General features: G+C 45.3%; 1 long non-coding RNA gene across 1 annotated transcript; it reads right to left on the bottom strand.

The window, feature by feature from the left end:
• Nucleotides 1-3,510: 3,510 nt before the first annotated feature.
• LOC147582663 (uncharacterized) lies at nt 3,511-23,359 on the bottom strand. The gene is made up of 3 exons (XR_015249392.1): nt 22,908-23,359; nt 5,094-7,346; nt 3,511-3,942 (listed from the first exon to the last, which is right to left on the bottom strand). It is a non-coding gene; the product is annotated as an uncharacterized LOC147582663 (long non-coding RNA).
• Between the last annotated feature and the right edge of the window lie 70 nt (nt 23,360-23,429).

Below are 23,429 nucleotides of genomic sequence, written 5' to 3'. Positions count from 1 at the left end.
CTGGATACGCTCAGATTTAATTGGGTTTAGGGGGAATTTCTGGTCAGAGATCAAGAAGATGCCCTTTGCCCTGCCAGGCATTAGATCATTCATAGCTTCTTTTAAGAAACATTATTTCTGGGGCGCCTGGGTGGCGCAGTCGGTTAAGTGTCCGACTTCAGCCAGGTCACGATCTCGCGGTCCGTGAGTTCGAGCCCCGCGTCAGGCTCTGGGCTGATGGCTCAGAGCCTGGAGCCTGTTTCCGATTCTGTGTCTCCCTCTCTCTCTGCCCCTCCCCCGTTCATGCTCTGTCTCTCTCTGTCCCAAAAATAAATAAACGTTGAAAAAAAAAAAAAAACACAAAACATTATTTCTGATGGAAAGCTTTCAAACACACAAAAATAGAATATAAGAAATGTATATAAGAAATATATATAAGAAGGGCGCCTGGGTGACGCAGTCGGTTAAGCGTCCGACTTCAGCCAGGTCACGATCTTGCAGTCCGTGAGTTCGAGCCCCGCGTCGGGCTCTGGGCTGGTGGCTCAGAGCCTGGAGCCTGTTTCCGATTCTGTGTCTCCCTCTCTCTCTGCCCCTCCCCCGTTCATGCTCTGTCTCTCTCTGTCCCAAAAATGAATAAACGTTGAAAAAAAAAAAAAAGAAATATATATAAGAGAAAACAGAAGGAGAACCTGCCATGTGCCTACCACCCAGCTTTAATAATTACGGACTCATGCCATCGTTGTTCATCCCTGCCCGATTCCCCCTTTTCTGTACAGGCTCCTTTTGTAACTCAGAGTGAGGGGTTCAGAAAGCCAAGGGGCACATGTGGGTTGGGAGAATTTTGTGGTAAAGGCCCTCTATTTTCTCCCAAGGCAGCATTAGGCATTCCCCTGTTGGTTTCTTGGCCATGGGTGGCATCCCATTTGAACTAGTTCAAGGAGTGAGCAGCCCTGGGTTCCTGTCCTAGTGAGAGGGCACCACAGGGGGTTCTTCCACTGACAAGCTCCTTGGAGGTGTCTGGCTACTGCTTCTGTCCCAGAGAGGCAACAGTTGGGGGTGTCCCGTGGCAGCTTGCCCATTGCACCAGGGGCCTCCTCCAGGTTCTGACAGAGCCCTTCCAGCAGGCAGAAATTACCCAACTGGGCCGGTTCAAATTCCACAGCATGTTTCCTGCTCTAATAGGAGTCTCCCAGGAATGGAGTCGGTTAGGCCCTGAGGTCACTTGCTTTCCATTGAAGGACCGTCACTAAACCGATGGCCGAGAATTGCCCCCTACCTCCCCACAGGAAAAGTAGTGTTGGCATTCCTAGTCTAATCAGTGGTGGAAGGGATTCTATAGACGAAAATCACATGCTCTCCCTGTGCTCACCTTTCTGCTCTTTTCCTTGTAGCCTAGGGCCGTGAAGTTTACAGCTGGTGTTGGGCATGGTCACCCAGTATTCCTCACTCCTGCAGCTGCTGTTAATAACAACGGCAATAATAAAAAGGGCCACTGCTTACCCCGTACTTTGCTGCGTGTCAGGCGCTGGGCTAAGCACTTTAAATATATTAACTCATTTAATCCCCAAGCAACCCTATAAAGGAGGTACCATTATGACCCAATGTATAGCTAGTCTGAAAGACTGGGAGGGAGGAAGGACCAGAGGACCAAGGGAAAACTCTGACCCCTGAGCCCCCAGAGCTAGACGTGTTCTACTTTCATGACCCACAGCTGATTGGATGCCTTGGAGCCAGGACCCCATTTGAAGTGAGATTTCACACCAACACATTCCTGCCCAGGGTGCCAAGATCTGCCCCATGGTGTAATAGTGTAATAATGTGCAGTATTATAATTAATAGTCTTGGAGATATTGTAACAATTGGACTACAATCGTTGTATGTGTGCTCAGGCTTAACGGCCTAAGGCTGTGTGAGGCAAAGCAGTGGGCTCGAGACTAAAATGCCAGGTCTCCAGAGGCCAGTTTGGTGTAGCATACATCGTTTATTAAAGGATTCTCCAGTGCCAGGTCTAAGGCCTAATATGAGTTAAGACCCTTGGGGAGCCTGGGTGGCTCAGTTGGTTAAGCGTCCGACTTTGGCTCAGGTCATGATCTCGCAGTTTGAGCCCCACGTCGGGCTCTGTGCTGACAGCTCAGAGCCTAGAGCCTGCTTCAGATTCTGTGTCTCCCTCTCTCTCGGCCCCTCCCCTGCTCACACTCAGTCTCTCTCTGTCCTTCAATAATAAACGTTAAAAAAATTTTTTTTTTTTTTTAAAAGACCCTTGCTTACTCTCCAGTGGTTGGGAATGACTCACAAAATGTGGTGGAGACGAATGGGCTTTCATATCATACTTTCATGTATTTATACAATATTTTGCACCTCCTGTGTGCAGAGTATTGGGAAATGCCTTGGAGACACAGGATAACAAAGCAACACCCCACCCTAAGGGCCCCCTTCCACCACCTATTGTTTCCAGTCCAATAGTGAGCGGTCTAAAGGGGGATGCCTGAAGCAAAGGTGGGGGTTGGGAGAAGGGACAAGTGTTGTTTTGATCAGTTATATACTATTAATAATTACAATAACTAGGGTTGCCTGGATGGCTCAGTCAGTTAAATGTCCAACTCTTGGTTTCGGCTCAGGTCATGATCTCACTGTTCGCGAGATCGAATCCAGCGTGGGGCTCTGCACTGACAGTACAGAGCCTGTTTGTGATTCTCTCTCCCCTCCCTGCTCCTCCCCCTCTTGAACACACGTGCACGCACTCACACGCTCTCTCTTCCTCTCTCTCAAAAATAAGTAAATAAACATTAAAAAAAATAATTGCAAAAACTAAACCCAGGAAAACAGTAACACTTAGAAACTATAGGGAATAAGAAGAAAATGAAGTGTAAATTTACAAAGACGCCTAAGCAGAAAGGCTATAATGAAAGTGTCTGGCAAGATCAAGTGCTGGGGCACCTGGGTGGCTCAGTTCGGTGAAGTGTCTGACCTTGGCTCAGGTCGTGATCTCACGGTGAGTTGGAGCTGTGTGTCAGGCTCTCTGCTGTCATCACAGAGCTTGCTTCAGATCCTTTGTCCTCCTCGCTCCCTGCCCCTCTCCCACGCGCACGCGTGTGCTCTCTCTGTCTCTCAAAAATGAATCAACATTAAAAACAAGCAAAACAAGATCAAGTACTGATGAAAACACAGAGCAACTGAAAATTTCACAGACATTTGGGGGTATATAAATTGGTAAAACTGTTGGCAAACTGGCAGTACCCTACTGACAGTGACCATATGCATAACTTAGGAGGTAGCAATTCCGCTCCTGGGCATGAACTCAACAGAAACAAGAGCTTATGTCTACCAGAATGTGTGCAAGAATGTCTTTTTTTCTTTTCTTTCTTTCTTCCTCCCCTCCTTCCTTTCTTTTTCTTCTCCTCTTCCTCCTCCTCCCCCTCCTCCTCCTCCTCCCCTTCCCCCCTCCCCCCCTCCCCCTCCCCCTCCCTCCTCCTCCTCCTCTTCTTCTTCTTCTTCTTCTTCTTCTTCTTCTTCTTCTTCTTCTTCTTCTTCTTCTTCTTCTTCTTCTTCTTCTTCTTTTGTGCAAGAATGTTTCTAACTGCACTGTTCATACTAGCCCCAAACTGGTATGAGTCCCAATGTCTCTCCAAGGTAGAGTGGATAAGATAAGCTGTGGTAAAGTCACAAAGTAGAATGCCAGCAAATAGAAATGAGAAAAATGAACCTATTGCTCTCCACAGCAACATGGATAAATCTCACAGACCCGCTGGTGAGCAAAAGAAGTCAGAACGCACACACAAAGGTCATCGCTGTCGGATTCTGTTTCCATAAAAAGTACAGAGATTAGCAAAAATGATCCATGGCTTTGAAAGACTGGTTACCTTTGGGAGGGACAGGGAGGGACATTCTAGGGGCAGCCCTACCTCCTGATGTAGAAGTACAGCATGATTCCTGAATATGTTCGGCTCGTGTCCAGACTCCCTGCTGGAGATACAAAAATAAACCAAGATCACCCACATGAGAACACACGGAGGCTGTGCATTCAAAGCTTGCAAAAGAGTCAGCCACTGTCACTTGCATTTGGCAGGAAGGGACTCCAAGGCAGGGAGGTGGAAAGTGTTCTGGTGGAAAAGAAAGGGAGCTCCAGGTGTGTTATGATTGGAGGTTGTTTGCCCCGGATGCTGGAGGCTGGCTAACTAGAAGGGGCGCGTCGGTGATTGGCTAGGGAGCATATTTGGCTTTCTCTGGTTGGTCCTGAGTTGCAGAAATCGGGACCGGGAAGAAGCTGGCAGACACGGAGTCCTGATTGTTCTGAGCCCACCGCTGCAGACGTTATGGTTTGGCTTCCCAGGCTGCTTACTGCAGACGTTTGGGGTAAGAATGCTAGCGTCGTATATGTGTTGGCCACTGTCTGTTTGCATATTCAGTCTCTCAGGGAAGAGTATGGGCTCTGAGAGGGGCCTCTGTTGCTGGAACAGGAGGAGAGTGGGCACATGCACATTTCCTCCAGCTCCCTATCCCTCCTTGGGATAGCTGCTCTTGGAAGCCTTCTTTGGTTAGACCCCTCTCATTTACTAGGCTTTCTAAGTTCCCATGGCTCGCTTCAAACCCTGCATTTAATTCCCATTTCCTTGCCTGTATTTTATTTTATTAAGTTTACTTATTTATCTTGAGAGAGAGAGAGAGAGAGAGAGATGAGGGGCAGAGAGACAGGCAGAGAGAGAATCCGAAGGAGGTTCCGCATCGTCAGCGCAGAGCCCCACGCGGGGTTTGAACTCGCGAACCGTGAGTTCATGACCTGAGCTGAAACAAGAGTCGGACACTTAACTGACCGAGCCACCAGTCACCCCTACTTGCCTGTGTTTTAAAAGCCCATACCGAATATCTTTTTTCTATGTACTCAATGCTGTATCTATAAAACAAAACAAAACAAAATAAAAACAGGGACTCCCGGGGAGCTCAGTCAGTTAAGCCTCTGACTCTTGATCTCAAGCTCAGGTCTTGATCTCACGGTTATGAGTATAAGCCCCGCATCAGGTTCCACGCGGGGCGTGAAGTCTACTTAAAAACAACAACAACAGCACCCAAAATGCCTGCTCCCACCAAACACAGCTTTCTATTGAAGTAAAATATACCTAGTGGAAAGTGCACTCAGCAAGGAGGTAGGGGTCTGCGGCAGGAAGGTGGAAGTAGACAGAGAAAGCCGGTGGGGTGTGAACAGCGGAGAAGGCGAGGAAGCTCTGGCTTATAGTTCTGGGTCCACAGCCAGCTCCCGTCATCCCTTATCATGCTGCACCCACAGACGTTGAGGCTGGACCAAGTGATGTCAAATCCTTCCTCCTCCGAGCCTCAGCCCCGTCTGCCCTTGACTGTCCTTGGCACGGATGGCTGTATGGGCTTCCTCCCCCTCCTGTTTTCTCTTCCCCCATCCCCAGGTGCCATTCCATGCCATCTGAATCACTGATTTCCTAGCAATCAGACACCGTCTTCTATTTAATCAATTCACTTGTATTTAACATAAGAAGAAAGAAAAATCCTCTCATTATCACATGCAGCTGGAAATCGGCTTCTTGCAGGAGGCTGATCCAAAGGAACGGGGAAAGAGAGAAGCTGGTAATTGTGGAAAGAATGACTTCTTCTCCTACTGGCTGTCACGACGTCCTTAGAGTTGTGAGTCCACGGACACTCGTTTGCAGTCATTCGGCTGTCATCACTGCTAGAACTTCAGATCCTTGGACGTTTCCTGCATTCAACTTGCAGTTATGAGGGTCTACTGGGGCCAGATGTCTGCTTGTAGCAAGCTTACGGCAGTGAGCAGAAACAGAACTTTCAAGCCAGGGCGCTTGTCCAGGACCTCTCCCCCTCTTCCCTCCTGCCCTCGTTCTCAGTTTTCCACCCAGAGAGCGGCACCTCGGCTCTCAGGGGATGTGGCAGCCTGTTACCTCCTGGACTGGCTCTGCGGACTCCTTCCCACCCAGTCCAGCAGGGGTCAGTCTCCTCCCTGAATTTTCACCTTCTTTATAATCTAGTCTCTTTAAAACATCTTTTGATTACACAGGTAATACATGAAAATGTGCTTGCTGCAAAACATCAAAACTCCCAGCCAAACAGAGTTTCGTAGGCCAGAGTTTCTCAAACTTCCGTGTAGACACAACTAGTCTGGAGATCTTATTAAAGGCGGGTGTGACTCATGGAGTCACTGCATTTCTTTTTTTCTTTTTTAACGTTTATTTATTTTTGAGACAAAGACAGAGCATGAACGGGGGAGGGGCAGAGAGAGAGGGAGACACAGAATCGGAAGCAGGCTCCAGGCTCTGAGCCATCAGCCCAGAGCCCGACGCGGGGCTCGAACTCTCGGACCGCGAGATCGTGACCTGAGCTGAAGTCGGACGCTTAACCTACTGAGCCACCCAGGCGCCCTGAGTCACTGCATTTCTAAGGAGGCTTTGAGTAAAGACAAGGAACAGTAATTGAAAATGTCCTTCACTCCCCTACAAGTTCGAGAGACATCGTTCTTTGTGTGCTGTGCCATTTGGTAATCCTAACTTAATCCCATCCTTGGTTTGAAAGTGAGGACCCTCTGAGGTCCTGTTCAGAGCAGTAGGGGTGCGGGGTGTTCTAGCCTCTAGCTTCTTCTGTAGTTCCTCGTAGCACCCCACAAAGTATCATTGCCAAGCTTACTAGGTCTTTGTTGAATTGAATTTAGTTCATACAACAATCCAAAGGGTTTGATCCTTGTTTCAGTTGGTTGAGGTTCCTCAGGTTGTGGATTTTTTTTTCCTCTCCGTGTGCGGGATGAGGCAAATCGCTGATGAAATGGAGAACAGGGCAAAGCCAGAGCCAAAGACCCACACAGTGCTACTCAAGACCATTGGTCAACTGCTGTCATCAGATGACCTCACTGTTACTCAATAAATCACGACTCTACTCTCCCTACAGTCATCCAGCATTAAGAGTATGTACAACGCAGTTCCAGTAGAGATGTATCTGCTAATGAATGCTGGGTATAAGAAACGATGCCAAAATTGAGTAGCTTAAAACTTAAAAGTAGCTTTAAAAATTTTAGTATTTCGTGGTTTCTGCGGGTTAAGATTTCAGGTGCAGGCCCTGTGGGTCATCTGGCTGAGGGTCTCACAGGAAGCTGCCATTGAGGTGTTGGCTGGGGGCTGCAGCCGTCTTAGGGCTCAACCTGGAGAGGATTCACTTGCAAACTCACTCATGTGGCTGTTGTAGGATTCAGTTCCTCGCTGAATTGTTGCTCTGTGGGCCTCACTTCCTTGCTGGCTGTTAGCTCAGAGGCTGCCCTCCACTCCCTGCTGCACAGGCCTCTCCATAAAGCAGCTCCCAACGCAGTAGCTTGCTTCATTCCGGCAAGCGGGAGAAAAGAGCTGGAGAGAGTGAGAACAAAACAGAAGTCACCGTCTTTCAGAACTTAACATTGTTAGTGATATCTCATAAATTTTGTAGTCGCACTCAAGGGGCAATTTGCCAACACGTGGCGGACACTGGGAGCATTAATGTAGAATGTACATTAATGTACATTAGTGAGCATTAATGAGCATTAATGAGCATTAATGTACTATAGGATGGGAAGATGGGAAGTTAGCTCTGACCAGCAGCAGGGCATAAATATTAATTCTTAGACCCAGCAATCCCATTTCTAGAAATCTAAGCCAAAGATACACTGGCAAAAATAAACAAAGATGTATGTACAAGGCTAATTATTGTGGTACACTTTGTAAATGGCAAAGGACTGGAAGTAACCTAGGTGTCCGTTAATGGGACATTGGCTGAACGAACCATGGTGTCAGTGCTCTGCAGCTGTACGTAAGAATAAGAAATATCCATATGCTGCTGTGGCGTGAACTACATGTTTAGTTAAACGAAAAAAAATAGTGGAGGGGTGCCTGGCTGGCTTAGTCGGTAGAGCATCTGACTCTTGATCTCAGGGTCGTGAGCTCAAGCCCCATGTTGGGCATGGAGCCTACTTAAAAAAAAAAAAAAAAAGGGAGGGGGTGGCACCTGGGTGGCTCAGTCGGCTAAGCATCTGACTATTGGTTTCAGCTCAGGTCATGATCTCATGGTTCATGAGATAGAGCCCCACATTGGGCTCTATACTGACTGTGCGGAGCCTGCTTGGGATTCTCTCCCTCTCTGCCCCTCCCCAAATAAATAAATAAATAAATAAATAAATAAATAAATATTTTTTAAAAATGGGGCACCTGGGTGGCTCATCTGGTTGAGCATCTGACTCTTGATTTTGGCTCAGATCATGATCTCACAGTCGTGAGCTCTAGTCTTGAACTGGGCTCTGTGCTGCACGTGGAGCCTGCTTAATATTCTCTCTTTGCCTCTCCTCACCTCAAGAAAAGTGGAAAAAAAATGTATACTCTTTTATTTAAGAAAAAAACAAAGTTTTTAGTTAAGAGTTGAGGCTTGACGCCCCATGTGACTCTACTGGGAGAGGACTTCAAAATCTTGGGTCTGGGCGCTCCTGGGTGGCTCAGTTGGTTAGGCAGCCAACTTCAGCTCAGGTCATGATCTCACAATTTGTGGGTTCGAGCCCCGCGTCGGGCTCTCTGCTGACAGCTCAGAGCCTGGAGCCTGCTTTGGATTCTGTGTCTCTCCCTCTCTCTGCCCCCTCCCCTGCTCCCACTCTGTGTCTCTTTGTCTCTCAATAATAAATAAACGTTTAAAAAATTTTATTAAAAAAAAATCTTGGGTCTGGTTTCCTCTGGACTCTTCTCCACACAGTTTTCCCTTTGCTGATTTTGCTTTGCATCCTTTCCCTACAATAAATCTTAGCCATGAGTATTGCCAAAACAAAAAGAATTTGGACTGGAATCTCTTGTCTATTTTCATGAAAGGGTAAACAAAAACTAATTGAAAAACTGGTTACCTGAGGTGCCTGGATGGCTCAGTCGGTTAAGTGTCTGGCTTTGGCTCAGGTCATCATCTTGTGGTTCGTGAGTTTGAGCCTGTACCAGGCTCTCTGCTGTTGGCATAAAGCCTGCTTTGGATCATTTGTCACCCTCTCTCTCTGCCCCTCCCCTGCTCATTCTCTCTCTCTCTCTCAAAATAAATAAACAAACTTAAAAAAAAAGGTTACTTATACAGAAAGGGCAGGAACAGAGAAGAAGGTTCAAGGATAGAAGCTAGACTTTTCTGGATGTACCTTGTTTTGTAGATTAGACTTTGGAACTGTGTTACTATTTTACATAATTATATAACAAAGTTAAATTTAAATTTTTTTGTATTTCTAAAAATTGAATCAAAATGGGGAAAAAAATAACCCAATTGTGCATGGAATTGATGCCGAACCATACAGAGAGGAATTATTTCAACTTTAAAGCACAACAATTTGATGTTTCATCCCCAGTGCAATATATTCTAAGGACAAAAAGAAATGCAAAGAAATCTTAAATGGTATTTAGTAATCACATTTTTGGTAATAATGTTGATATTTTTATCCTGAAATTATTATCTCTAATGATAAAGCAAATAAGTAGTGAATGTTGTTAAGAATTTAGATTTTCAGGGTAAGATAAAACCAAAGAAATTAAGAACTCTATAACCTTAAAAATGAATGGAAAAATATTAGTATAGATTTATGATATACTTTTCTCTTTATTTACTTATTAAATTTTTTTTAACGTTTATTTATTTTTGAGACAAAGACAGAGCATGAACGGGGGAGGGGCAGAGAGAGAGGGAGACACAGAATCCGAAGCAGGCTCCAGGCTCTGAGCCATCAGCCCAGAGCCCGACGCAGGGCTCGAGCTCACGGACCAGACCGTGAGATCGTGACCTGCACTGAAGTCAGACGCTTAACCGACTGAGCCACCCAGGCGCCCCTATACTTTTCTCTTTAAAAATACATTTTCTAGCTCTATCTGCCAAAAGGGACTAGAAACAATGAACAACCCAGTAGCAATGTGCATGCCTAGTGTTCAAATTGTGGCCTCTAAACAACATTTCCCACTGATAGAAATAATTACTCCTTGGAGAAATGTCTGATTCATGATCTGGGCAGGAAATTTACAGGGCTGAGGCTGGAATCTCCTGTCATAGCAGAAAACAAAGAAGTTATTTAAGACTACTAGAGCAGGGGCACCTGGGTGGCTCGGGCGGTTGTGCATTCAACTCTTGATTTCAGCTCAGGTCATGATCTAATGGTTTGTGAGATTGAGCCCTGCATAAGGCTCTATGCTGACAGCATGGCTCCTACTTGGGATTTTCTCTCTCCCTGCTCTCTGACCCTCCTCTCTCCCTCTATCTCATGTTCTCTCTCTCTGTCTCAAAATAAATAAACTTAAAAAACAAACAAAACTACTAGAGTCATGTTTAAATGACTACAGAATGAACCTGAGGGGCTTCCATTGGCCAAACGTGGGACAATTTGAACATCAAAAAGAAGAGTGACTCCAATGGATTGAAATTCATCAAATGTTTTAAAAATGCCTGAGTTCATAATAATACTACAAAGAAAAAAAGATGCTAGAAGACCAATTCATTCTGAAAACCGGTCAATAAAGAGAAAAAATCAATCCTGCCTTAAAAAAAGAATGGGGTGGGGTGTGCCTGGCTGGCTCAGTCAGTACAGGGTATGACTCTTGATCTGAGGGTCATGAGTTTGAGTCCCATGTTGGGTGTGGAGCCTACTTAAAGTTAAAAAAAATTTTTTTAATTAAAAAAAAAGAATCAATCTTGCTTTTTCTATACAAGTCGTACTTTAGGATACCAAAGAGTTGAAGGTTCTTTATAAGAGAATTCCAGTTAATTAAGTGCAGAAGAGAGAAAAGAATTAGAATATCACAATTTTGCAGCCTCTAATAAAATAGTGACTATCACCATTAGGCAGTATCATCAATAGTTGCTAAAACCAGTCGGTAAAAAGCTGATGGAGAACTTTATAATGGATGGACCAATCTGATGATCCCTGCCCAAATGACCAATCTTAGAGTCTTAATGCAAATAATTAGTTAATGTTAAGAAATAGGATTTTCCTGTTCTCCTGATTAAATGAATAGGAAGTAAATAGCACCACCTATGAGGAGTTATTTTAAATAATGCAAACCTGAATCTCATCAAGCCTTTAACCTACGAGGATGGAATCATCAAAATCTGGAACGTAGGCGTTCTTCAGGACCAGCAACCTGGCTTCTTCAATAAACAAATGGCAAGAAAAATAAATGGAGAAAGAACTTCTAGGTTAAAAAAGATTTAAGAGACAAAGCAATGAAGTGCAATATGTTGACCTTGTTTGGAAAAATGAATTTGCCACAACCATTATAAGAGCAAGATTGACAATCAGGGAGATTTAAATAATGTGATGGCTCATGGTACTTGAGTTTTGTACATTGTTTATTTTTCATAATCAGAAGTTAAGCCCACATTTTTCTTTTGTGTCCTGATAGCATGAGACTTCCCTAGGTGTCTTGCTGAAACTACAGAGCCATGGCACCCCCATCATCTCTTTGAGCTACCAGCTAGTAACTGCATCAACAAAGGAATAATAATAGCTGATAATTTGTTAAGCACTTACTACGTGCCAGAAACAATTCTAACCGCTCCACATATCTTGTTTAACTTTAACCCAAAGCCCATTACGCTTTTTTAAATCTTTCTGTTAAAATAGACAATATATATTTTTTTCAGTGCATACTGTGGGAATCACTCCATTGCATCTCGAGATGTTACAATTCCTTTTGATGGCTGCATAGTGTTCCATTGTGTGTACCTGCCATTGGTTATTCAACTGAGGTTAGCTAGGTTAAGCAGCTTGCCCCAAATCCCTCAGCTGGCGCCTGTAGAATTAGAACCAAGGTCTGGCTGGGGTGCCTGGGTGGCTCAGTTGTGAAGTGTCTATCTGACTTTGGCTCAGGTCGTGATTTCATGGTTCATGAGTTCGAGTCCCACATTGGTTGAGCTCAAGCCCTGCTTCTCTCTCTCTCTCTCTCTCTCTCTCTCTGCCCCTTGTTCTCTCTTGCCTTCTCTCTCAAACAAAACAAAACAAAAACGAGGTCTGACTCACTCCAAAGCCTGTATTCTAAACTCGTGCTTCCCAAACTTTAATACATACATGAATCACCTGGGGCTTTTGCTAAAATTGCAGATTTTAGGTGTGTCTGGAGTGGGGCCAGAGATTCTGCATTTGCTACAAACTACTAATTATGCCAAAGCAAGGCCAGCCTGGAAAACTCAGCCAGGGAATGAAAAACTACGGATGCCTGGGTCCCACCCCCAGAGAGGCCAACTAACTTCATGTGCCCGGGATGTGGCCTGGCTTTCTTTCCCCCCCCACCCCCGGCAAAGTTCCCCAGGTGATTCTTGGGTGTAGTCTGGACTGAGAACTACTGTCTCAGAAGCCTGTTCGTTTTGAGGAATTCTTCCACCATGACTAGTCTGCAGCTTATCAAGCTGGCTCCTGGGCAGTTAACTGGCATCAGGTGCTTAAGAGCAGCGTGGTGCCGTTTCACAGCCCACTTCAATACCTTATCAGGAGTTCTCCCTTTACATTTGATGGCCTGCTGTTTGCCAGCTACATATCTATTGGGTAGGGGAGAGTATAGAAAAATGATAAAGTCATGGCTCCTTCTCTCAAGGTGTTTACAACCCAGCTGTTTTTACCTCTGGGTAAGCCCCAGAAACAGTAGAAAGAACAGAGAGCGTTGGAAGTTTACGGGCCCAAAGGACCATACCTATCTGTGCTTCTCTGAGAGACAGATAGGAGTCAGTGATCAGAAAAACTGCAGAAGTTTTTAAACTTTTGAAGCTGGTTGGAGAATATGGTTTTAGGTCTGTAGCTAAGTGCTTTAAGCCTTGAATTTGACGGTCTTGTCTACCTGTTCATGGTGGTTCTGGATACTGCAGGCCTCCCCTCAGTCCCCACAAGGGTAGGCCCTTATGCGGTGGCAGATGGAGACCAGAAAGCACACGCCCCACAAGCCCCCTGACACCCGCAGGGGCGGGAGTTAGGGCCCAGCCAAGCACGCTCGGTTCCTGGTTTCAAATTTACCAGTCAGATAATGCATTCCTCTTCCTACAGGGAGGGAAGTGTCCTTACCTTGAACCGAACAGGCAGCTGCCTTCTCTGGCCACACTTAGGGCCAGCCCCAGTGCCACATGATAGTTGTGCACATGACAGGAGCTCGGTGGCTCTTTGGGTCTGTCAGGTTGATTCACTGGCTTCCCAGAACCCCAGCTGCTCCAATCTCTGCAGTCTCCAAGAGAGTTAGGTCACTATGCATACCTTGTCATTCCGTACTGATAGGGTGTTTTAGATTCCTTCGGGCTTATAGTTAAGGTTTCATTCATTGGGAGCCCTTTGATTTGAAGACATTTCAGGCAGGGGACAATATGATTTCTATTTTATTCAGACATATACTCAATCAAAAATATTCATGAAGAGCCCTGTGCTAGGCCCTTTGGGCACAGCGACAAACCAATGACCCAGGGTCCCTGCATCATGCAATTGCAGTCTAGTGGAGAGATGGGTGTGAGAGGAGAAAACAAACAAGTATACAATAAAAAAGGTTTTGGACTTTGGTTCAGGTCATGATCTCGCGGTTTTTGTGAGTTCGAGCCCCGCGTTGGGCTCTGTGCTGACAGTTCAGAGTCTGGAGCCTGCTCTGGATTTGTGTCTCCCTCTCCCTCTGTCTCTCCCCTGCTCACACTCTCTCTCTCTCTCAAAAATAAAATAAACATTAAAAAAATAATAAAAAGGGTTTGAGTCCCTTGAAGGGAACTATGGCAAAGAAGAAATGAAGGAAATTTTCTTACAAAGTTCAGCAAACATTTACCATTTGACCTGTTCCTACAGATGAGATCATATGTCCCCAGAGAGACATGAACACACATTTCAGAGCAGTTTTATTCAAGATAGCCAACAAGTGTAAGTGACCCAAATGTCCACCAGCTGGCGAATGCATAAACAAAATAAGGTATTTCCATATCATGGAGCAGCAGTAAAAAAGAACAAACTCCTGAGACACCAACAGCCTGGATGAATCTCAAAAATGTCACGCTGAAAGAAGCCAGATTCAAAAGAATATGTACTAAACGATTCCATGTATATAAAACCCTGAAAAAGACTGTAGAGAGAGAAATCAGGTCAGTGGTTGCTTGGGACCCAGGGGTGGGGAATGCTAGGGAAGGGGCACAAGGGAACCTTTGGGGTGATGGGGGAGCCCTGGATGTGGTGATGGTGCCCACATTTACCAAAACTCACCAAACTGTGTGCTTAAAATAGATGCATTATATTATATATAGTAAATTGTGCATCAATAAAAGTTGATTAAAATGTAACTGGAGTAGAGACGAAGGAAATAAAAAATAGAAATGGGGACGAGCAGGAAGGAGAAGGCACATGTATTTAGAGAAGGTGGGGTAGAGGGGGGCTCTTGGAGGGAGAGGACATTAAGCTGAGGCCTATGCGTGAAGAGGGCCAGAGGAGGGAAGCATGAAGACGGGTGGTGGGCTGGAGCGGGAGAAGCTCTCCAGGCAGTAGGAATGGCAGATACAAAGGCCCTGAGGTAGGAAGAGCCAAGGAAAATTGCTCTTGCTATGATAATTAATTGGACTGAGAAGACTGACCTGGAGATTTTTGGCCTACCTAAAAGTAACAAAGTACCTTTGAAGAATTTGAGTATCACCCCCCACCCCAACCTGCAAACATTAACAACTAATAACGAGGCATCCTCTTCTATTCATTGGTACAGGACCCATAGTGACCTCTTGATGACACTTTATAAGCCATTCATTTAAGTTGACGTTCAAAAGGGGCGCCTGGGCAGCTCAGTCGGTTAAGCGTCCGACTTCGGCTCAGGTCAGGATCTCACGGTTCATGGGTTCGAGCCCCGCGTCAGGCTCTGTGCTGACAGCTCGGACCCTGGAGCCTGCTTTGGATTCTGTGTCTCCCTCTCTCTCTGCCCCTCCCCCACTCGTGCTCTGTCTCCCTCTGTCTCAAAAATAAATAAACATTAAAAAAAAATTGAAGTTGACATATGAGGGTATTGGTGAGTCATACAAACAGTATTTCACTGAAATGCCTAATTTCACACTTTAATATATACTGGTGTTCTCTTTCAGTGAATTTCACCAGTGACAGGGATTCTGAAAGGACAGCATAATAAAGTTCTATGGTAGCCTCCATCTGCCACAACGAGGTAGATGATTCTTCCTGTGTGCATTTGTCTCTCCAGTTGCCTGAAATCTAATGATCCTTGAGAAATGGGCTCTGAGCCCTTTGGTAGGAAAGTTATAATTCAGGATATTGGATCATGGGAGAGGACAGGATGAGAGGCCTTGATAATCAGGGCTTGGTTTCCATCATTATTGTTTTAAGACTCTGGTTCCAAGTAAGAGAAGACAATGTCAGCTAGATTAAGAAAAAAAGGAGTGTTTTTCAAAAACATTTTTTAAATGTTTATTTATTTTTGAGGGGGGGAGGGGCAGAGAGAGAGGGAGACACAGAATCCGAAGCATGCTCCAGACTCTGAGCTGTCAGCACAGAGCCCAAAGCAGGGCTCAAACCCATGAACCGCGAAATCGTGACCAGAACTGAAGTCAGACACTTAACAGACTGAGCCACCCAGGCGCCCCATGAAATGTTTTTTAAAATTTAAATGTTTATTTATTTTGACAGAGACAGTGTGAGTGGGGGAGGGGCAGAGAGAGGGGGAGAGAGAGAATCCCAACCAGGCTCTGTAACATCAGCACAGAGCCCACTATGGGGGCTCGAACTCACAAACCACAAGATCATGACCTGAGCTAGAATCAAGCGTCAGATGCTGGGGTGTCTGGGTGGCTCATTCAGTTAAGCGTCTGACTTCAGCTCAGGTCATGATCTCGTGGTCTGTGAGTTCGAGCCCCACATTGGGCTCTATGCTGACAGCTTCGAGCCTGGAGCCTGCTTCATACTCTGTCTCTCTCTTTCAAAAATAAATGAACATTAAAAAAAGAAAAAGAGTTGGACGCTTAACTGACTGAGCCCCCCAGGGACACCAAGAAATGTATTTTAATGTTACAGGAAGGGACCCAAAGACAGGAAAGTAATCAGCCCAGGAAAGGATGGAAATGGACAGGCCTGGAAGAACTGGAAAAGCACTCTCGTTTTCCTGTTTCGCTCAGTGCATCTGTTCATTCTTGGGTCTCTCTGCAGACCAGCTTTCTCGGTTCTTTTGCCTGCATGGGGGATGCGACATCACACTTGGAGAAGTGACTCCCCATTCCAAGCTGGTGGTGTTATGCAGTATGAACAGAGCCGTTGGGGCCTAATCTATAGGTGGGTAGGGGGATTTCTGGGAGAAGAAGGAGTGGTTGTGAGGTGGCAGGTACCAAACATTAACTTTGACAGACAGGTGGCAAAGATTTTAGTATTTTAAAGGATCCTGAAATTGTTATTGCCACTGTAATCATTTGTTAACACATTGCGTGTGTGTGTGTGTGTGTGTGTGTGTGTGTGTGCGCCTGTGAAAGGCACTGTGGGGAATATGAAGATGCAAACTCTTATTCTAAGAGCTTTCGTAATTTGGTTGATATTATAAAACATGTACACCAAGGATGTGAAAAAAGTATGTGATACATGTCATTAAAGGTGACATATTATAAAAGATTGTAAGGTTCCTACCTAACTGTGGTAGTTAGTGAAGACTTTAAGGAGGAGGTATCTTTGGGGCTAAACCATGGAAGTTGGGTTGGATTTTGATAAGCAGAAATGTCGTGGGAAGGAAGTTTGTGTAGGGTTGAAGATTGAGGCTTATAGCTGGGTAAGAGTCAAGTCTGCCTGGAGGACTAGGAGATTCATTTTGCTAGAACATGCTACAGAAGCATATGGGAAGTAATGAGGAAAAGTGGAAAGATGCTAAATGTGGGGCTTCTTGGATTTTTTTTTTAAAGTTTATTTGTTTATTTTGATAGAGAAAAAGTGTGAGTGGGGGAGGGGTAGAGAGAGAATCCCAAGCAGGGATTTGAACCCATAAGCTGCGAAATCATGACCTGAACTGAGGTCAGACGCTTAACCAACTGAGCCACCCAGGAGTCTCAGATATTCAGTGTTGTGGACTTTGTTCTGTAGGCCAAGAAGCTATCAAACCCTTTTATTTATTTTTTTTATTTAAAAAAAAAATTTTTTTTTTTTACATTTTATTTATTTTTGAGACAGAGAGAGACAGAGCATGAACGGGTGAGGGGCAGAGAGAGAGAGAGGGAGACACAGAATCGGAAACAGTCTCCAGGCTCTGAGCTGTCAGCACAGAGCCCGATGTGGGGCTCAAACTCACAGACTGCGAGATCATGACCTGAGCCGAAGTCGGACGCCCAACAGACTGAGCCACCCAGGCGCCTCTATCAAACCCTTTTAAACAGAAAGGAGATTATATGAGAACAGTGGTTTAGTACAATTAACCTGGGAGCAGTGGGCCTGGAAAGTAAACCAGAAGCAGAACAAGTGTTTAGGAGGCAACTGAACTGTTACTGAGTAGGGCTTTTATGGGCCACCTGGATGGCTCAGTCGCTTAAGCGTCCGACTTCAGCTCGGGTCATGATCTCACAGTCCGTGAGTTCGAGCCCCGCATCAGGCTCTGGGCTGATGGCTCAGAGCCTGGAGCCTGCTTCCGATTCTGTGTCTCCCTCTCTCTCTGCCCCTCCCCCGTTCATGCTCACTCTCTCTCTCTCTTTCAAAAATAAATAAACATTAAAAAAAGATCCTTAAAAAGACAGTTTATTTTTTTTAGTAATCTCTGTACCCAATGTGGGGCTCGAACTCATGACCTAGAGATCAAGCATTGCCTGTTCTTCCAACTAAGCCAGCCAGGTGCCCCTATTGACCATTTTTAATATGTAGGGCCACATGTTGCCACATGAGAAAATAATGTTTTAGATATATTGGGTTAAATAAAATATACTAATAAAATTAATTTTACCCATTTATTTTTACTTTTTAAAATGTGGCCAAATCCTATATATACAATGTTTTTCCTGTACATACACACCTATGACAAAGTTTCATTTTCAAATTAGGCACAGTAAGAGATTAATAACAATAAAAACAAAATAGAGCAATTGTAATAGTCTATTTTAAAAAAAACAATTTTTAATGTTTATTTATTTCTGAGACAGAGCGAGACAGAGCATGCACAGGGGAGGGGCAGAGAGCAAGAGGGAGACACAGAATCCGAAGCAGGCTCCAGGCTCTGAGCTGTCAGCACAGAGCCCGACACGGGGTTCGAACTCACAAACCGTGAGATCATGACCTGAGCCAAAGTTGGTCTCTCAACCTACTGAGCCACCCAGGTGCCCCAATAGTCTATTGTGATAAAAGTTATATGAATGTGGTCTTTCTCTCAAAATATTCTTTTTTAAATTAATTAACTTATAGACAGCGAGTGCGGGAGAGGGGCACAGGGAGAGAAAGAGAGCGTCTTAGGCTCCATGCTCAGCACTGGAGCCCGATGTGGGTCTTAATCCCACAACCCTGGAATCATGACCTGAGCCAAAATCAAGAGTCACCGTTCCACCAACTGAACCATCTAGGTACCCCTCAAAATACCTTACTGTACTGTACTCTCCCTTCTTCCTGTGATGATGTGAAATAATACGATACCAACGTGATGTGACGAACTGTGGTGAATGACGTAGGTATCGTGACATAGCAGTTCGCTACTATTGACCCTCTGACAGTATTTCAGAAGAAGGATCATCTACTTCAAGACCGTGGCTGACTGCGAGTAACTGAAGCCCTAGAAAGTGAAGCTATAGATAAGGGGGGGGGGACCTACTGTAGGCTTATTTGGGAACAAAGACAGTAACAGCCATCAAACTCTCAAAACGGAAAGAACTGGATCTCCATTGCCTTTAATATAACAGAGATGTGGGGGCACCTGGGTGGCTCAGTTGGTTAACGGTCTCAACTTCAGCTCAGATCATGATCTCGTGAGTTCGAGCCCTAAATCAGGCTCCTTTGCTGGCCGTGCAGAGCCTGCTTGGGATTCTCGTTCTCTCCTCTCTCTCTGCCCCTCCTCTGCTCACGCTTTCTCTCTCTCCCTTTCAAAACACAACACAATACAAGACAATACAACAGAGATGTGGCTTTTATATCTAGAAATGAATTTCCCAGTGTGTCTAAGGAAAAAATTCTGTGAAAAAAGGGTTCCATGGTCAATTACATTTGGAAGATAGCTACATACCTTAGCCTCCTCTTGGAGATTTATCATGCCCTTCAGAATATTAAAGCTTTAAGAAAATGACTTAAGTTTATCTTATATTTCCCAAACTTACTTGGGCACAGTCCTAAGCCATTAGTTGTTATCTGGTAATAGTATCCAAATCAGGGATATTTAGTTGAAGATAAGATAGGCCTTGGGGTACCTGGATGGCTCAGTTGGTTAAGCTTCTGACTTCGGCTCAGGTCATGATCTTGAAGTTTGTGAGTTCGAGCCCCATGTCGGGCTCTGTGCTGACCACTTGGAGCCTGGATCCTGCTTTGGATTCTGTGTCTCCCTCTCTCTCTGCACCCCCCCCCCCCCCCCCCGCCACTCATGCTCTATCTCTCTCAAAAATAAATAATAAAAAAAGATTTTTAAAGAGAGATAAGATAGGCCTTGAGGTTGAAAACAGAAAAAGTTTTCAATCCTTTCAATACTTGGGAAAGGATAGAATCTTCCATGTCTAGGAAACTGAGTTGTTCTAAACTCATTACATTTCATCTTCGATTTTCTATCTTTATTCTCCTGAGACAAGCTTTATTTCTGAAAGCAGGTAATATTCATATTGCCTGTGAGCTCTGGTGAGACCACTAGAATGCCACATGCTAGCTATTGTGTGTGTGTGAATGTGCACATACACATATAACACACATCTCTATCCCTCTTCAATAGCGCATTCTGGGCCAGGGGCCAGGCCTTGGAAGAATGTCTAGGGGCTTAACAACTTCATGTTCTTCATATTTTTGTCCTTTGGGAGAGATAATAGCCAAGGTTTTCCCAAATTTTCACCATTATACTCTGGAAAAAAAAGACCATGGGCTTGACAGGGGCCTGATTCTATGCTTTTCATTTTCCTGGCACTAATACAGCCCAATGAAAGGAGAGAGAACTTGATCTATAAACTTCTGTGGCTTGGCGCTCTGGTGATCATACTTCTGGTTTTTTTACTCCCCAGTTGCCCTACTTTAGCTGCAAGAGACCTCAAGGGAAACTCAGAGAGGGTCTGTCCCCTGGCTCTCAGGAAGCAGTAAGAGATGAGAATGTGAAGCTTCTCGCGTCCCCTGGGATCCAGAGGGCAGACTGTGGGCCCTAAGATGGCCTCCAATGACTCTCTTCTTCCTGGTATTGGTGTCCTTGTGTAGTATCAACCCACTTTCAAGAGGGCTGATCTGTGTAATAACAGGATATTGGATATTGCAATAGGGTGTTGCAGAAATGATGGAAGTATGACTTCCCAGGCTAGATCTTAAAAGATACTGTGACTTCTGCATGTTTTTCTTTGAATCACTAGTTTTGGGAGAAGCCAGCTGTCATGTTGTGAGGACATTCAAGCAACCCTATGAAGAGGCCCATGTTATGGGAGCTGAGGCCTCTTGCCAACAGCTAGTACCAGCTTGCCAGTCATGTAAATAACCCATCTTGGAAGGGCACCCTCCAGCCCATATGCCCTCAACTGACTGCAACTTCATGAAAGGCCCGGAGCCAGAACCACCCAGGTAAATCACTCCCAAATGCTTGACCTACAAAAACTGAGATAACATATATTCATTACTGTTCTCAGCCACTAAGTTTTGGGGTTATTTCTGAACTAGCAGTAGGCACCTAATATGGTAGATGTGTATTCTATATGATGTTTTGTCACTGAAATGGCTCTATCATTAATGGCTCTATCAATGGCAAATCACTACTTTAGAATTTGATTAGTTCCTCTGAAGCACTATGCTTACTATGACCTCTGTGCTTATTCTGATGTGTATACCAGAAAACTGGTTTCTCCCCAAGGGTAAAGTAACTGAGACAAATGGTAAAAAACTTCATGATTCTGTCCCTCTAAATGATGCTGTGTGTTATAATAACCGCAGAGAAAGGAAACCTTTTTTTTTTTAATTTTAAACGTTTTTTAATTTTATTTTTTGAGAGACAGAGTGCGAGCATGGGAGGGGCAGAGAGAGAGGCGGAGACACAGAATCCAAAGCAGGCTCCAGGCTCTCAGCTGTCAGCATAGAGCCTGACTTGGTGTTCGAACCCACAGACGGTGAGATCATGGCCTGAGCTAAAGTTGGACGCTTAACCGACTCAGCCACCCAGGTGCCCCAAAAAGGAAACCTCTTGTTACTTTCATTTGACTTTTTTTGGAAAAAAAAAAAAAATGTAAGCTTAATCATGGGCTTCCTTGGTCCAGGACAAATCTTCAATTTTTAAAAAAATAAGTGCCATATTTAAGTATAACACACATAGAGAAAAGTGCACAAGTGAACATCTTGATGAAATATTGCAAAGTGAACACACCCACGTAGCCATCACCTAGACCAAAGAAATTGAACCTTGCCAGCCTTACAGAAGTCTAATCTGTTGCCCTCTCATGCCTACTCTCTTCCCTTCCCCCCACCCCCAAACACCATTATCCTGACTTCTCACATCATTTATTAACGTTGAACTTCATGTAAATCATATGGTATGCATTCTTTAGTGTCTGGTTTCTTTTGTTCAGTTTATTTGCATTTTTACTTTTAGGATTATAAACATCTTGCCTAATTGTCATTAGTATATGCTTCACCTGTTATTTTGGATAAACTTTAATGATAGCCACACACTGTAAGCTTACACCAGGGAATGAAGAAACATATTTATTTAAGATGACAAAAAGCCTTCCACTAATTTATTGGAATTTTACTGAATCTGTGCCTTTTGGTAACTGTAACGCAGAGGGTAGCTGAACTTCTCAGGAATCCAGGCTCTATCATTTAAGCTGTGTGCCTCTGGTTAATTTGCCTCATTATCCAAGTGTTGCTAGATGAAATGACATGTAAGGGCATTACATACACTGCAAAACACACACACACACACACACACACACACACACACACACACCCAAAAAACCCCCTACACCTATTTTCGGTGTCATTTGGATATTGGGGTTCATCTTGGCAGCCTTAGGTGATGATTCTTGATTCTTCAGGATGATCTATCACAGCTCAACAGGCTTGGAGGAAAGCTCCCTCAGGTCAAGGACGACCAGATTGGTGAGGTGTAGGCAGAAAGATAAGCAATACTGGGGACTGGGATTTTGAAGGCTAGCTACAGGTGTTCTTAGTTCTTGTAGGATCCATCTGGGATGGGTTCTTGCAGGAGCTGGGATTTCCAGAGTTTGGATACAGGGTTTCCAAGGTTATTCCTACAATGAGGGGGAACTAGTTTGGAGTGAGCCTGGCTAATTCTACTCAACAAGCAAGAGAGAAGCTTATCTTTCTCGTTTTGCGGGCTACTAGCAGTTATTACAGCAAAGGTAAAAAAAATGAGGTCTATCACCCAAGGGACATTACAGTGTCCCCGGAGAGGCACTTAGGAATAATTAGCAAGAAAAACTAATAGTCCTGTTAAACTTGACGGACTGAGGGAGTGCCCTTGAGGGTACAGAGCAAGGTGGGGTCATTCCAGGCTTGGATAACCTTTGGAGAAGGGATGGGTGGCAGGGCCTTAGGTAGGTGTGAATGGTCAGTATCTCAGGGCTGGAGGTGACTGTGGTCTCGCCCCCCAAAAGGGAATAAGATGATTAACGCTCGCGCGCGCGCACACACACCCCTTACAACCCAGGTTCCAAGGCAGCCACCAAATCCTTCTGTGTCCCCCTAGTGCACCGCACGGAAAAGGAATCCACACTGTCCTTCAAAACGCAAACCCTACTCCCCGGCTCCCACACCCCCTCCTTCAGCACTGAAGGGTGGCGTAGGATTTATAACCCACCTCTTTCTTCCAGTTGCCATGGAGACCAGCCCCAGACCTTTCTTTCCTTCTGGTACCGGGTACGTTTCTCCAACGCAGGCGGAATGGAGGGGGCTTAGCCCAACCACGCCAGTGGCAGTGCTGGGGGAGAGGGTAAAAAAGCGCGGAGGGGCTGGTGGTCTCGACGGCAGTGGCAGAACCAGGCCAAGGGACAAAGGCTAAATCAGCCGCGGTTCAAGCCCTTCGGTCTGCCAATGACTAGAGGCCAGACGCTGGGGGCACACTTCTGGGCTGGCGGAGGGCATGGGCAGGGGGAGAGGGATGCAGCAGCGAGGCGGGACTCAGGGGCAGGGCCCCCCTGACCTGTCCGCCAGGGCGGGCGGGTGAGCCGGCCCCTCCACCCACACGTCCATTGGGCGGCGCCGCCATCACTCTCCCCTCGGCAACACCGCCTTCTTCGCGGCCAAGCTTCGATCCCCTCCCCCGCCACTCTCCGCCCCGCCCCGTCCTGGGAGCCTTTCATTGGACGGACGCGCGGTCGAT

Source organism: Puma concolor, chromosome A3 (genome assembly GCF_028749965.1).
Source record: "Puma concolor isolate L17-30 chromosome A3, mPumCon1.1.hap2, whole genome shotgun sequence".
In the NCBI taxonomy this organism is placed as follows: domain Eukaryota; kingdom Metazoa; phylum Chordata; class Mammalia; order Carnivora; family Felidae; genus Puma; species Puma concolor.
Note: the sequence above shows the minus strand (reverse complement) of the source record. Positions and strands in the feature narration are given on the sequence as shown.